Source organism: Mercenaria mercenaria, chromosome 16, assembly GCF_021730395.1.
Source record: "Mercenaria mercenaria strain notata chromosome 16, MADL_Memer_1, whole genome shotgun sequence".
NCBI classification, from domain to species: Eukaryota; Metazoa; Mollusca; class Bivalvia; order Venerida; family Veneridae; genus Mercenaria; species Mercenaria mercenaria.
The window spans coordinates 43,106,180-43,112,179 of NC_069376.1; the positions used below are offsets into that span (position 1 = coordinate 43,106,180).

General features: G+C 35.4%; 1 protein-coding gene across 2 annotated transcripts in view; it reads right to left on the reverse strand.

Moving 5' to 3' along the window:
• LOC123539750 (uncharacterized) overlaps positions 1-5,575 on the reverse strand; it is a 30,075-nt gene extending 24,500 nt beyond the window's left edge. For both annotated transcript variants that reach the window (XM_053526865.1, XM_053526864.1), the window contains exon 1: positions 5,413-5,575. The gene's annotated coding sequence lies outside the window, so the exon portion shown is untranslated. The remainder of the gene's footprint in view (positions 1-5,412) is intronic.
• Positions 5,576-6,000: the final 425 nt, after the last annotated feature.

Here is a 6,000-nt window from a genome sequence, read left to right on the forward strand (position 1 = left end):
CTCCGTAATAAAATAAAAACAGTTGTCTAATATTTATTCAGCGATGACTTCTAAAATGTTAGAGATGCCTATTAGCTTAACGCTCAACTTAAACTCTAAACTTTTGGTCACATATACCAAGTTTTGTAAGGTATTATTTTAGACTAGGGTATTCAAAGAACACATTTCATACAAAGCTGTATTCAAAGAACCTTTCTACAATGTATAGACTTTGCCTTAAAACACCCAACATCTGCACAGGAGTGTTGTCGAAACAATCTACTGTACCGATAAGGCAAAGAAAACTGTTGGAGTTTGCAATAAACAATGTCAAACTTTTGATGAGAAATTAGAGTTTCACGCCTTTTTCTGTGATAAAATTAGTCAGCTAACTGCATTACTAGTATCCCTGGGTTCCTTACAAGTCTTAAGCTGTTCTCCACAAATGCCTGTCAACTCCCACTCATAAGTCAGAGGTGGAGAATGAATGACCTTAGGTATGTTGTCTTTAGACAATAATCACGGAGAACAAGAACGCCTCGCCAGGTATTCGAACCTAATTTGAGATCTTAAGTGTTCTATGTATTATGCTAGCTGAGCGGGAATCTGCGTGTAGCGTTCACTTTTAAAAATCAATTTATCACAGGTTTGACGTCGCAGGAGTATAATAAAGCCATTACATAAAAATGATAATACACTAGTGTAATAAAGTTTTGACGTCGACGTCGTTTATAGTATAGGAGACGTTGGTCAAACTGACTTGTTTATAATAGTTAAAGAAAGTAGAAATTTAATGTTTCGACAGGAAAAGCTAAGCTGTGATAAAAAGAATATTTCATTTGTGACTTTCCACATTGATTTTATTTCACTCATTGAATATAATTGATAAAAAATGCTCGACAGAGCCTCGCATTTTATGACTTTATTCAACTCGTTTAATAAATTCAATATGAAAAGACATGTATGTATGTAATATCCTCTATAATACATCTTTAATCTATATAGACGTTTCAGCCTGTTGTAAGTCTTGTTACTTTCTCAGGAGGCGACTCTTATTGTGAAATATTTACAGACAAAAATTAAGTTCATGTTGATCGGACAGAAGTGGTTCTTTGTAACTACACATATATAGTCTTGCACAATGCAATTCCTTTCATTATTGGTCAGTTCAAAAAACAGTGACGGAAACATAATTCAGTCTCACCAGTTATTACAGTTTACGGGCTAAATGTCTAAGATTCCAGTATTTGTATGATAGGAAATTTCAACTACATGTATATCTGTGAAATAAACGCAACGCGTTTCGTACTGCTCTAAAGCTTTATAATATTTGCATTTTTTCCAACACCATTTGATGAATAGAATCCGCCAGTGAATATATACAGCAGTTACTGTGGTAAAAGCCAAGTTTTCATCAATTTATATGAAATACTTTTTGAACTAGGCGCGTCACAAGGTGATAGGACGTATTTTCGATTCTCTCAGGAGTCATAACTCTGGAAATAGGGGACGGAGACAGACGAAAACGTAGGAGGTGCACAATTTCATATCACGAAAAAGACTTATGCGAGGTTTCGTCAATTTATATGGAACACTATTTGAGCGAGGAGCGTCACAAGGTGAAAATGTGCATTTTTTTGGCTATTTCAGGGGCCATAAATCTAGAAATATGGGGCAGAAACAGACGAAAAATAGGAGGTGCGCAAGTTCATATCATGATAAAGACTCATGCAAGATTTCATTTATTCATATCAAATACTTTTTGAGCTAAGCGCGTCACAAAATTCCGACGGGCAGACCCACGGACGGACGGACGGACGACAGGACGCACAATACCAAACTATATGCCCCCTCCACTCTGTTGTGGGGGCACAAAACCTGTGCGTTTTCACCAATAAAACAGATTAAAAGCATTAAATTTATCTATCTATACGAAATAAATTCATGTTTGTTGACACAATCGGATGGAAAGACAACTTCAATAAATATATTTCCGCTAGTTTCAGCGTGGAACAATAAGAAACAAACAGATTCATCTTGAGAAAGGTAAAACAATGTAAGTTTTTATACGCTACGAGAACGCTAAGGGATGGATTTTTCAGCCACAACTTACGAGGACATTTACGAAGTGTCGTAAATAACGAGGCTTTCGAGATAGAGAAAATATCTGCTACGAATACCTTACGAACCTTTTACGAACATCTTAGGACTTAAGGTACCTTCAAAATAGTGGCTGGCAGATCTTAAAGCATTTAAAACAAAATCTGCTCGCTGCGCCCTCAATTATTATATTAAGCTGAGGTCTAGACAACCATCACATTTGTTTTATCTAAAAGCAATTATTATTCAAATATGTAGGTGAATTTTTTCAGATATTTTTGCTTGCATTTTCATCAAATAAGCCACACAGGTCCAAAGGCCAGGGTATGCTCATGATGTTCATAGGTGTTATAATTATACAAAAAATTCCAAAGGTGGGGAGAGTACATCTCCAAATATCCACTGAAATGCACCAGTCAATTTCTTTTTTCAGTGGAAGAATGCGCCCCCCCCCCCCCCCCCCCACCTACTATATTTCCCGATCAACATCCAGTTTTTGGCTGGCTTTGCCCCTTTAGGAACATTACCTTCTAGGTATCAATTACATATTTGATGTATATGTAAAAGCCATAATGATAGCGTTTTCTTTTTCTTACTATTTTTGCTTAAAGAAATTACGGAAGAGCAGAAAGGCCAGGTGTATGTTATTTATCAACTCGAAATTTCAATTTATTAAGTCGAAATTTCGAGTTACGTATCTTGAAATTTCGAGTTACTTAGTCGAAATTTCGAGTTACTAACTACAATTGTTTACGTTAATGTATAGGTCCTGGCCAAGATTAGGTACCTGGTGTATCCATTGGGTAGCCCTACAGTGTCATTTGGCAGCGTTTGCTCATAGAAACTATCACTATTAAAACCATGTTTCTTTATTTATTGATTGTGTTGGGTGTAACGTCCCACCGATTCAGGCGGCGTCGGAGGAAGACCTCAGGTGCCTAAACCATATTTAAGTCTTGAAGGTTTTCAACCTAGTTTGAGCCCATATGTCAAATATAGACATACCTAAATGAAAGTGTAGTTATGAGTCTAACCAAGATTGTGTACCTGGACAGATCTAGATTTTGAGGAGAGGTCGTAGAAGGTGACCGGACCCCAATTTCACGAAAAAACTTAAGTAATTACTTAGTTAAGTCTGTTATTTTAAAATCATGCTATTGCTTAAGATATTGTTATTTGATGTTGATTTTTTTTCTATACCAATGTATTTATAGCAAAATTAAACTATGGTTAGTGGTATTTGTCTGCAGTACTTATTTCAGTCTCGCAAATACGATATTTCTATTTAAGCACGAGACTTAAGTATTTGCTTAAGTATATTTCTTATTTTTATATTTCATTTTCCGTAAAATTCAGAATTTTTTGTGTTTTGATCTGTGAATAGTCATGTACGGGTCTGATATAGATGAAAAAGTCAACACTGAAGACGTATATAAAGGGCAAAAACAAGCATTTCAAATAACAGACTTAGCTAAGCAATTACTTAAGTTTTTTTCGTGAAATTGGGGCCGGGTAGTATTCAAACTTAGAACATTTCACTATTTCGACCACATCTGGAAGGTTTTCGACCTAGTTCGAGCCCCTAACACATGAACATATTATACATGTAAATGAGAGTACATATATCCTGAATATAGTTTGAAATCTGGAGTAGCTCTAGAGGCTATGGTAGGTCATACATTGATGTATGGTAGTATATGTTCAAGTCCCTACATGTTCGGTACAATATATGGATGTGTATATAGATGATTCCACTTTGAAGAGTTAAAAGTTGTCCATTTCATTTTTGGCCTTTGACAGACGGGCAGACGTTCAAATTTTGCGGATAAAAGGGCAAGATAGTAAATCGAAATTTCGAATTATTTTAGTCGAAAATTCGAGTTATTAATAAGTCGAAATTTCGAGTTACTAACTCGAAATTTCAAGTTAATAAAAAAAACGCACCTGGCACTAATGCTCTTCCGTAAATATGTACGAAATAACGTAAAACAAAAACAATAAATGAGAAAAAAAAAGAAATTATCTTTGGTTTACTCTGAAAAAAATATATTCTGACCTTCGTGGTCTTTGAAAAAAAAAATTCTGACTTCCAAAGAAGGCAAAAACATATCTTATTGATCGGATTTGTCAGAAGTTCCTATACAGTATGCATTATACCAGTCTAATGTAAACCTTAGTTGGCAAACTGCCTCTGCAATATGTAATGGTTATAAGATAAATATACCTGTTACCGATGTTAAACACAAGTTCATTTTGGGAACCCAATATGGAAAATAAAGGAAAACCCCAGTGGAAACCCAAAAGTTCATGAACCTGTGCGGTACACCTAAAAACTGTATTATTACATTTTTCGAATACACTGTATTACATGTATAAGGACTTTGCTCTCATTTTACCAATTTTGAATGTTAGATCTTGTTTTCAACAGTATTTCAGTTATGTAACGGCGGGCATGTTCCTGGATTCTGTACCAGTACAAACCTGTTCTCCTCAAGTGACTAACCAACTTCCCCACATGAATCAGAGGTGGAGGACAAATGATTTAAAACACAATGTCTTTTATCAAATCGTCACGGAGAACATACTGCCCATCCGGAGATTGAATTTGCGACTCCGCGATCCGTAGATCTGCGCTCTCCTATTGAGCTAAGCGGGCGGGTTAAGAAATATGGTAGTAGAGTTAAAAGCATTCATAGTTAAAATTAAAAACGCCTCTCAATATAATATACAGCACAGATGAAGTCCCACAGGTAAGAAGCAAAGGTTAGGTTCTGCAGCTCCCAGACTGTGGAACTCATTATTCCATCATTTCGCTACTAGTTCCGGCCTCTGATAAGCAAGCGGGAAGGACATAATTGTAAATGCTTCTTTGCTCTAATTAAAAGTTTGTTATTTTGTTCTATTCCGTTTTCTTACGTTGCTGCATTTCATTGCATGTAGTTCACCTTTTTCACTCTTCTTGTTTTGTTTTTTCTTAGTTCCTCAGATTTAAACTTGTCTAACATTTATCTGATAGTTCCTCATACAATCAGTAATTATATCTTATTGTTGTTAGTGTTATTTCATTAATGTTACTTTTTTCGTCAGTTATTGGAATTTCTGTACCCCCACCAATCCCGTCCGTCCGACTTTGTGTCGTGCATACATCGAAAAGTATTTGACCTGGTGTCATCAAACGTCACATAATTGTTATTCCGTATGGGGAATTGTGAACCTGATGTCAGACTTTAACAATAAAAGATTATCATATCTAATAAAATAGACTCTAAGCGGAATAAAAACACATTTAATTTCAATAAGGAAAGTGCAATGTTAATCAACATAAAATATTACCTTTTGATAAACAATAAAACGTCAGTCCTCTTTCCTTTGATGCCTTATTCACTTGTTAAAACACATCTTGATAATGAAATTATACTTTTTTTGTAAATAAACTGTAAAACTGTTTAATGCAATCAAGTTAATCAACGTCCGTTTCAAGTAGTATTTGGATACGATTAACTATAAATAGAAACAAGTGTGTAATTCCTGATCTAAATTTAGTACATGTAACTCTATTAATAGGAACACTTTAAATTTAGTAACAGTATGATCAGTACATAAACTGAACACGGGGACCACCTCAACATGATTTAATGAATTTATGTGCAGCAGGAAAACATTCCTATAATGATGGAAAGGTCTGACTTATTATGCCACCGCACAGGATAAGATTTGGATTTGTCTGTCCATCCGTCTGTTCGTCAGAGAAATGTTCTGTTACACATATCGCAAAAAGTATTTGATCTAGCGCCATAACACTGTCCTGAAATATTCTTCAATATTTTAAGTTGTGCATCTGAGACAAATTTGAAAAGATCACCTAGTCCGATCGCAATGTATCCGTCGTCCGTCGTCCTTGCCCGACATGGAAAACAAATC